This window comes from Vombatus ursinus, unplaced genomic scaffold, assembly GCF_900497805.2.
Source record: "Vombatus ursinus unplaced genomic scaffold, bare-nosed wombat genome assembly UNPS02006779.1, whole genome shotgun sequence".
Taxonomy (NCBI): domain Eukaryota; kingdom Metazoa; phylum Chordata; class Mammalia; order Diprotodontia; family Vombatidae; genus Vombatus; species Vombatus ursinus.
Genome location: NW_020946557.1, coordinates 12882682 through 12893747, shown reverse-complemented (window position 1 = coordinate 12893747; position 11066 = coordinate 12882682). Strand labels below are relative to the sequence as shown.

General features: G+C 35.5%; 1 long non-coding RNA gene across 1 annotated transcript in view; it reads left to right on the top strand.

Annotated features, from left to right (window-relative positions):
* The first annotated feature begins 6075 nt into the window (after positions 1-6075).
* The window catches only part of LOC114033084, a 40071-nt gene continuing 35080 nt past the window's right edge, over positions 6076-11066 (top strand). Inside the window, exon 1 of the long non-coding RNA XR_003567918.1 lies at positions 6076-6176. This is a non-coding gene — a long non-coding RNA (uncharacterized LOC114033084). The remainder of the gene's footprint in view (positions 6177-11066) is intronic.

Genomic DNA, 11066 nt, shown 5'->3' with positions numbered 1-11066 from the left:
GTTAACATAATGGGAAAGTTAGGAAGAGAGGAGGGTTTTGGAGGAAAGATAATGAGCTCAGTTTTGGACATCTTGAATTCAAAATATCCAATAGACAGTTGGAGATGTGGGACTGGAACTCAACAGAAAGATTCAGGGTGGATAAATAGATTTGAGAATCATCAGCATAGAGATGATAACTGAATTCATGGGGGTTGATGAAATCAACAAGTGAAGTGTGGAAAAAGGGAGAAGAGAGCCCAAGACAGAGTCCTATGGGACACTCATGGTCAGGAGGCATGACTTGGATGATGATTCAACAAACGAGATTAAGAAGGCATGATCAAATAGGTAAGAGGAGAATCAGCAGAAAGTTGTGTCTGATAACCATAGAGAGAATAGAGTATCAAGGAGAAGAGGGCAATTTTCAATATCAAAGGCTACAGAGGGGTTAAGAAGGATAAGAATTCATATATTCACCTATTGATTAATTTAATAAATAACCTATTAAACTATATGTTAGCAATCAGGCTATATAGAGACATTGTGAGACATACTAGGATAAATAAGACAACATCCTTACTGTCAGGATTGTTACAAACTATTTTGGTATCATTCCAATAGGATCACAGCTTTAGGATTCAATCACTACTTGGAAAGTAATCAAGTCCAGCCACCTCATTTACAATAGGAATATAAATCTAGAATTGAAAGGGACATTATAGCTGATCTAGTTCATCTCTGTTATAGATGAGGAAATTGAGCTTTATAGAGGCTAAGTGATTTGCCCCAGATTATACAACTAATAACTAGTAGAGCTAGATTCAAATGTAGCCCTATTTTCTACACCACGCAGTCTACCTATCTTCATAAACCATCATGAGGTACTAGAAAGGACATGTTACTTAGAGGTAGAGGACATGCGGATAGCACATTTATATGTTGTGTATTGTAGGTAAGTCAATTAACATCTCTGAATGTCACTTTCAAACTATGAAGGTGTATAGCATTTTGCCCCATGCACTGGGTGGGATGAAAGAAGAAGGTATTTTTCCTTCCCTAAACAATTGCCGCTACCTCAATATGTATTGAAGTTCTCTATTACTATGTAGCACATGTGTTTTTCAGAGCACCATCTCTAGAGTCACTTGTTTAAGATCACACAGGTAGTAAATGTGGGAGTTGGGATTGGAATCCAAATCTCTTGATGCCAAATCTAGTCCTCTTTCCATTGTTCCCTGATGCTGCTCATAGTCCAAAGGCTAAAATAAATATCCTTGAAAAAGCAAATGATAATGCTTTATAATAGAACCACAAAAAAAATCAATCTATGGGTTATTAGTTATTTTCTTTTTGAAGAAATTAGTCCAAGTTTGAGTTGTAAATTGCTTGAACAGCAATTTAGAAGGTACACTATATTAGGCCTTTCTCATGCTGAGCATTTGTGCTTACTAAAATAGTCCATGACAAAAACTTGCAAAGGCATTTTGTTTTCATTCTAAGATTTCCTGTAGAGTTTCATTTATCATGCCATTGTTGATTTAGTTGTGAATGCTGGCCAATTGTAATTTATCACTTGTAGTCTACACTGCTGTTCCCTTCTTGTTGCCTTCTGGGTACTCCACTGTTTCTGAGAGCCTAGTGATTCATTTTCATCTTCTTTTGTATAAAATAGAGTTGGGGAGGGTCATACCTTTACTGTTTCATTCCTTTTTGTTTAAGTAGCACCAAATAAGAACAAACATGATGCTAACAACATGAGAAAAGATCCTGGCTTGTTAAAAATGTTAGTGATACCAGTTTGATGTATAAATCACAGTCATTTTCCAGCAATGTCCTTAAAGTTTAGTGGACCAATTAATCATTGTCATGCCTCCATTCTGTTTTAAGTCACTGAATTAGAAAACTAATTTGTTGCTTCTATTAACTTTACTCACGAGACGCACAGCCTAGTATATTTAGTACAATGGGACATACAATCTAGAATCCTTGCTTCAGTTCAGTGTATAAATTTGAAAATCTATAATAAGAGAAGGAAGAGTATATTATACTTAGTTTATAATTTTTATTACATATTCCTACAGGAGCTCGTTATTTTGGAGCTCAGATTCGTTTCTGTTGGTAAAGAATTGTTTCTTAATAATAATAGCTAATATTTATATAGTGCTTACTATGCACAAGGCACTGTGCTAAGTGCTTTACAATCATTTGATCCTAACAACAACCCTGGGAGGTAGGTACTCTTATTAGCCCACTGTAGATGAGGAAACTGAGATAGAGATTAAGTGACTTACTCAGGGTCATACAGCTAATAAGTGTCTGAACTTGCATTTGAACATGGTCTTCCTGTCTCCAGGCCTAGGCCCTTACCCACTAGTCTACCTAGCTGCCCTAGTTTCTTGGTAAAGAATAGTTTCTTCTTGAGACTAGACAGTTCTTTATGCCATCTTGACCACATGACTCTGACATATGCAATAGAACTAGTATTATATTGTGCTATAATTAGAAGGAAAAAAAAGTCGCTGAAAAACATGACACTTTTTTTTCTTCATGGAAAATACTTGAGAAGAAATTAAAAACATTTACAACCTATGTTAGAGAATACAGAAGCTTCAATTTGGAAACTTAGAAACTGAATCCAATATCCCACTTCAACAATCTTTCCCAAAAGACCCCTGACAGACTTTTATCTAACCTCTGCTTGAAAATTTCCAGGGATAGGGAAGAAGGAGGAGAAGAGGCAGCCAATTCCATTTCTGGAAAAGCTCTGAAACTTCTTCTTAATGTTCAGCTTAAGTCTGTCTCCCATTAACTTCTACTCAATGGTCCATGTTCAATTCTCTTTACCAATACGGAACACATTTAATCCCTCTTCCACTTGAATCTCTAAATATTTAAGGACAGCAGTCATGTTTCCCTTAAGCTTTCTATTTTCCAGACTGAACATCCCTAGTTCCTTCAACTATTCTTTATAAGAAGCAGTTTCCAAACCAACTACTATCTTGGCAGTTTTCCTTGGGACCCACTCCAGTTGTTAATTTCACTCTTAAAATGTCATACCCAGAAATAGACATAATAGTACAGATGTGGTCTTACCAGGGTAGAGTAAAATGGAAGCTATTACCTTCCTGATTCTGAACTCTTAAGGCAAGCTAAAATTGCATGAGTTTTGGGGACAGCCATGTAACATTGTCAAAAGAGTTATAGAATCATAAAATGTAGCCAGAAGACCTTACAGATTACATAGTTTTTTTGCACATGGAAAATCTAAGACCTAGAAAGGCTAAATAATGTGTCTAGCAAATGGCTGGTAAATGGTGGAGCTAGAATTAGAACTGAGGATTCTTGACTCCCAGTCGCATGAACTGTTGGCTAATAATGAGTTTGTGGTCAATTAAAACCCCAAGTTTTTTTCCACCCACATAAACCATTATTAAGTCAGATCTCTCATCCTTTTTAAACTTAAACCAAAGACTTTCTGTATATGTATTTAATTTAATTTTTGTATTTACTTTCTGGTTTTTGCATTGTATTCCCCTGGAAGAATGTAAATTCCTTAAGAGCTGGGACCTTTTCATTTTGTCTGTGTTTTGTCACTGTCTTGCATAGTTATTGGTACATTGTAGGCAATTAATGTTTTTGTTTTTAACTTAGCTGAGTTCACTTTGGTCAATCAATCTAGTCTATTTAGATATCTTTGAAATTTAATTCCATCATCTAGTATCTTGGATATTGTTTTCAACTCAATATCATCTATAATAGTCATGCCTTCTGTAAAAGACAGTAAAAAAAATACAGAATGATAAAAGATCAAAACATTGAGTTTTCAGCACATGTAAACAGTCCATCCAAGTATATAAGCAAGCAAAAAAAAAATTAAATGTCTGTTATGTGTCAGGCACAATACAGACTTAAATAAAACAGCTTCTGTCCTTGATAAATATTTTGTTGGGAGATACAATATGCATATATGTATAAATATACACAAAAATATACATAACACATGCAAGTTATTTAGGTGGGGGGGTGATTAGAATGAGACAATCAAACAAACAAAGCAATAATAATTTGAAAGATAAAAAAGAAAAGCTTCATATAGAAAGTGACCCTTATTTGAAAGAATTCCAAGAAGCAATGGTGATGGGGGAGTGTATTCCAGACCTGGGGGCAGCCAGTGAAAATGTAGAGATGGTTAACATCAAACTATTAATCAGCACTCTTTAAATACATTTGGTCAACTAGTTACAAATCCTCTTAAATGTATTTTCAGAGCCCAAGGCTTCTGCAAAGGGTGCTACTTTCAGGAAAGAGCAGAGGCCTCTTTCACTCAGCAGGTTGCTGGGCCTAAAGGCAAATTATCAATGTCCCCACCATTGAGTACACCATCATACTTTCTATATCACTCATTTTAATGGGATTTGCTCCATTTCAGAGGTAACTTCTCTCAGGGAACCCAAACAAGAGAAAGAAAAAACATCCTGGGTAGCTGTTGGAACTGTGGACCCTTCAGAGAGCCAACCTATACTTATTTGTGGATGAAGGAATCCCAGCACAACCAAGACCACTATGGCTATATTGGTTTTATAAGAGAGAATAGAGTTCTAATTCTGCCTCTGATGCTTATTAATTATGTGACCATGGTCAGATCATTTAACTGAGTTCCTGTTTCCTAATCTATAAAATGAGGTTAGTAATCTTTGTATTATTTACTTCACATGGTTGTTGTAAGGATCAAATGAGATAATGAATGTAAAGTGCTTCCTAAAGATTAGATCACATTATAAAGGTAAGTGATGATAATGATGATGATGATTGATGGCAGCAACAACTTATTTCCTCTATATTTGAACTGCTTCTCATTCTTTCCCAATAGAATAGAGATCAGTTTCAATCACCACAGCTCTTACATAGCTAAAACATATGAAAATCACTTGAGTGAGATTCACAAATGACTTTAATGGTGACTACCCTTGAACATGGTAATCTCCCATGTTGTGGTTGCCCCGAGGTCTGAATGCCTAATGTCCCTGCCTGCTGTTGAGATATACTATTACCTAGGCCGCTTTTCACTCTTATCCATAAAGGTATCATACAAGATTTTGTTATATTCCAAGCTGGAATTCAAATGTATTCTCTCTAGCATTCATTTCGCCCAGTTTAACTCTATCAAAAAAGGTTAATGAACTGATATTGAATCTTAATAACCATGTCTATTTACCTTAAATGTTCTTAAATTATATGTTTAATAATTTAGTCTAGAATTGTGTTAGCGATCAATGTTTGGCTCGCAGGTTTATGGTTTTTCAAATGCAACTTTTCCCCTGCGGTTTTTTTAAATGCAACTTTTCCTCTATATAAAAAAATCATTCTGAATTTCCTAGAACCTTTCATATTCACCATGACTTTTAAAAATTTACAACAGAAATTTCATGATTACAATTTCAAAATATTTTCAGTACACTCAGGGACTAGAGGCTCAAACTCATTTAAAATAGGTGCAAAGTGGATGATTACAATTGATCGCTACTTGTTTTCCTTGCTGTTCCTTTTTTTGTGTCATTCTATAAGGTTCACTGTCTAACAGCATAATAATTTATGCTATCCACTATAATGAGAGAGGGCACCTTTATAGTTCCAGTTGTTTATTTGTTATTTTTAATGGATAATAAGAAACCCAAACATGAAATTAACAATTCTTAAAAAGCATCTGGCTTGTTAAAAATGTAAATAAAACTTTTAAAGGGGGTAAAAAGATCAATGTTAAAGACAAGTGAGGGTATAGCAAGAGAACACTTTATACATTAATACTTAGCTGGATTTGTGGTCCTATAAATGAGGGTTTTATCCTTTAGTATAAATCAAAATACTTATGTACCTTCTTACCCTGTATGGTTCTTTTTTTTCTGTTATAAATATTATTTTGTGCTGGAGGAAATAAATAGCTGTTACATACCTGGTGTCTAATTAGTACATTGAATTTCTTTTTTTAGAAGCAATAGACCTTTTATTACAGGCAAATTTTACCTCATAAGGGGAAAACCCAACTTTTTAAAAGCAAGAGGAAAGTACAAAGAGGAAGACATGAGAAATCAAAGATTCCTGTCACCCAAAAGATCAGAAGACAAAGAAGATCTCTAAAGGGTGCATGATACACCTGGCCAGGCTTAACAAGAGGAAGAGGGATATCAATAATCCAGGTGAGAGGTATTCTCCTTTGGCACCTAGGATATGCTATACTTTCAGTCATTCCTCCATTTTTAGTATAAAATGCCAGGACTACATAACAGAAGTGTGTGAGAACCTTTATCTAGAAGTGACACTGTCAATACTTTAGGGAGACACTCAACATAAGCTATAACTAAACTTTGGATATTTTCTCTGGAGTTCTACTCCAGCATTGGAAGGGGGTGGGAAGTAGGGCTCTAATGAGCCAGAGAATTTGAGAAAAGCATGACTCATCTCTTCAGGCCCAGGTTGTCCCTAGAGTGAATCCAGTCTCCATGATCCTGTGTAATTCTTATCAATTTTCTCCCATCCACTCTCTAGAAGTAATTTGCCTAACATCCTGTACCTGCTTTTTACATTTTATGAGTGTAGTTCAGTGTGAGTGCAGTCAGTGTAGTTCGTTGACTGTCCATGTGCTATACTTCACTCTCTCAATATAACTGGCCTCCCTCCTTTTCTCATCACACACTTCTTTAATGTTATTTCAATTTCTTGTATGTTTGCATCACTGAAAATATTCTGGAGTGTTCTTGCATCCACTCTATCACTCTGTGTTGTTCATTGGGTTATTTGTAACTTTGCTTCTTCAGAGATTGTGGTGTGCCAAAACCTTTAACCATCTTTCATCACCAGGAAAACATTTGTTTTAAAAACATGCATTTTTCTTCTGTCAGGTTGATTATTGAGAGCATCGCATAATTTCTCATTTACAATCAAATCTGTTCTCTTCTCCCTATTCAATTGGGGGAACCAACTCATTGTCCATCTACAGCACCTCTCCCAGATATATGTATTGATGGCCCAACTCAATGTGTTGACTGTCCAATTGCAGTCTATAGCCTAAAAATAAGCATTTTATGTATTTAGATTTTTCTGTATGTGTTATAAAGATATCTTGAATAATAGAATTAAAATTTGTGGTTAAAAGGAACCTCAGAGGACATCTTATCCAAATGCTAACTGAATAAGAATCCCTTTTATATAATATCTGACAGTCATCCTATAGCCTTTTCTTGAAGACCTTGAATGAGGGGAAGCCCATTACTTCCTTTGGCAATTCCTCTGCATCTGGTTAGTTCTAATCATTAGGATATTAGTCTTTACAACTTCTACCCTTTGTTCTTTGTTCTACCATCTGGAACTAAGAACAAATCTAAACTCTCTTTCCATATGGCAGTTTTGAGTAAATGACAAGAATTTAATACACATCTACTTTGTAGCAGGCACTATGCTGGTCTCTGGGTATACAAAAACAAAACAAAATCATTTTCTTATCTCAAGGAGTTTGCATTTTGTTAAGTAAGAGAAGATAAATGACTATCAGCAGGGAAAATGAAAAAGCAAACACAAGATAGTTCTGGGGTGCAAAAGGAGCTAGGAGGAACAAGGGGAGGAAGGGCTTTATGTGGAAGAAGATGATGCTTGATATGAGTTTTAAAGGAAGTAATAAAATCTATAAAGTGAGATGGAGATTCATTACAAGCATGAGAGCTAGCCTAAAAATGTCAATGTAGGAGTATCCTATGAAAGGAAGAGCAAGAAGGCCAGTTTCACTGAGTTGGAGAAGGTTGGAAGGGGAATAATGTATAATGAGGCTTGAAATGTGGGTTGGGACCAGGTTGTGAAGAACTTTAAATGTCATACAAAGGAATTTGCATTTTAACCTAGAGGCAATGGGGAACCACTGGAGATTATTGAGGAGGGGAAGGATATGGTCAGATCAGCATTTGAAGAATACTTTGACAGCTATGTAGAAGATGAATTGGAATGGGAGGAGATTTGAATCAGGACAGGAAGACCAATTAGGAGGCTATTGGAATAGTCCAGATCAGAGATGATAAGGATATGAGTTAAGATAGTGACCGTGTAAGTAGTGAGAAGTTGAGGGATGTAAGAGATGTTACAGATATAGAAACAGCAAGATTTGGGGTGAAGAAATTTGGAGTAACATGTTGCATATATACTTATTTTTTCTTGTGTTTATTACTAAGTGCTACCAGGAAAAATATAAGTCATAATATAAAAGAGGAAAAATTTATAAAAATCTTAATGGTTAATCCTGGTCTTCTTGCTGTTCCTTGAACAAGACTCCATCTTCCAATTCTGGGCCTTTTCAGTTGTTGGCAGTGATGCCTGGAATTCTCTCCCTCTTCATCTCCATCTCCTGATGTCCTTCAAATCTCATCTAAAATCCTACCTTCTACAAGTAGCCTTTCCCAATCCTTAATTTTCATGACTTCTCTCTGTTGATTATTTCCTATTCATTCTATATAGCTTGTTTATGCATAATTGTTTCGTGTTGTTTCCCATATTATATTGTAAGCTCTTCAATCGCAGGGGCTGTGTTTTGCCTTTCAATCCCCTAAATTGAGAGCCTGATACTTAGTAGTTGCTTAATAAATGTTTATTAACTGATTGATTGGTCTCAAATTCAAAGTACAGTCTATCTCAGCAGCTTTAGGCTTCAATAACTTTAGATATTTAAATTATTGGAAGTTCATATCAATTTCTTTTTTACACATAATTAGTTTGATGAATTTTGAATAATAAATTTTTAATTTTAACAAGATGAGTTACCCTGCAATGATTCCTTGTGTGTATGGCAGTTTTCTGGATGATAACTTTCTTAGTGTGGTGGATTGGTAGAGAGGTCTGCATATATGCTTTTATTTCCTCCAACAACTTCCACCATGAAGATTTCTCTTCTCTATGCTATACATTTCCAGTTCTTTTCATTCATCTCAAGCCTACTGGCATCCTGGTATTTTCCTTGAGACTTTCTCCATCTTACTTTTGACCTTCCTAAAACATTACATTCAGAACTGAACATTAAACAGTGCTTATTGTGGTCCAAGTGTAAATTAGTTTAGGTTCCCAGGTTCAATGTTCAAAATGCAATTAGTAGTCATAGATTATAAAATCCACTTAAAACACTTTTTAAAAGAATACACTTTGAAAGGACATGTAGTTAAAATAAAATATTACCTAGCTCTTCCTGCAGAGTCAATATGGCAGAAAGAAAACTAGTACTTTGAATTATTTTCCCCTGTGCTAGGCCTTTTTATATTCCAATTGGGAGGCAAAGCTTTATGCCTTATTCAATGAGTCAATCTAGTATACCTTCTGCTAGAGCATTTGCTTAGTGTATAAATGATGGATGGGCCACCAAGGAGAAGGGAAGTAAGGGGGTCAAGGTAAAAGGAATGCAAGGGAAAAAGATCTAGTTGCAGCCTGGCAGGGGGCAACCACAACCTTGGAAATGTTAAGGCACTGGCAATCCAATTGCTCATCTCCAATGACAACTCTTTATCTTCTCGCTCATTAGCCACATAAAATACAACTCCTATGCCAGTGCTAAAGTTGTGTTCTGAACAGGGCAGATCACCAGCAGCTATTACTTCTTTACTCCTGAATACTAAATATTTCTTCATGTAGCCTAAGACTATTTTAGTATTTGGGGGCTGCCAGGTTATGCTGTTGTCTCATGTTGACCTTGCTATCCACTAGAACTTCCATATCTTTTTTTTCACATAAACTATACCTCCATCATCTTGTTCTGTGGAAGTTGATTTTTTGAACCCAAGAATAAGTCTTATATATCTTCCAGTGTTCAGACTATCAAGGTCTTTTAATATCCTGACTCTGTCATACACTGTGTTAGCTATCCTGCCCTGGTTTATGACCTCTGAAAATTTAATAAGCATAGAATCTATGCCTTTATCTTAATAACTGGATTAAGAAAAAAAAAAGTCAAGTAAAATGGGACCAAGGACAGATCCCTGGAGCACTCCACTGAGAATCTAATTTCTGAGCTGATATTGAGGCATAAATGATTATTCTTTGCATCTGGCTATTCACCAGTTTTAAATCCTGCTATCCATGCATTTATCTTTTAGCCAACAATTCTTCATCTTCCCTTAACTGCTCTGCACCAATAGTGTCAAATAGAAACAGGGGCCACTAAACCATATATAATATGATCCCTTGGGCCTCATATTGACTTAGAAAACCAAATATTAACATTATCCATTTTTATTGTATTTTTATTTATGTAAAAATTCTCAGTTACATTTTAATCTTGTTTGGCTGAACTGGGGAATGTCATAGGCTGCACATGGCCTATGGGCAACATATTATACACTTCTGCTTTATACTACATTTCCTCTCTGTTTCTTTGAATTTTCTTCCATGAATGTATCTGTAATATACAATGCTATACTGTTCCCATCCTTTTAGCATCTCATTCTTCTTGGATAAAGAATGCCCTTCCAATGCCAAATTCTAAAGTCAGTCATTGGTGTCATCCCACCAAGTCACACTGATGTATGTAACATTTAGTTTCCCTATTTATTGTTTTAAAATCTCTACTTAACTGTGCTTGGTACCTATATTTTGTGTGTTTGTATTTATGTATATATCCATGGGTTTTATAACCGTATCATTTCTTAGAGTCTTACTAGCTGTGTGACCATTGGTCAAGTCACTTTTCTATTTGTCTCAGTTTCCTCAACTATAAAAATGAGCTAATACTAGCACCTACTTCCCAGTATTTTTGTGAGGATCAAATAAAATAATATTTGTAAAACATTTAGCGCACTTATCACATGAATACTTAACAGGAAGAAATTGAGGTAAGAAAGATTAATTAACTGTCCTATGTTTACATACCTAGTAAATTACTGAGGTAGGAATGAACTCATTTCCTGAATCAAAATCTATCATTCTATCCCCTATACCACATTGGTGCTTCTAGTAAGCCTTGCTGGACCTCTACTTGAACACCAGCTAACATGGTAGAACTTGTAAGAGTTTACAATCCTCCAGCAGAGCTTTCAAGATCCCAATGCCATTTTTTCACCATA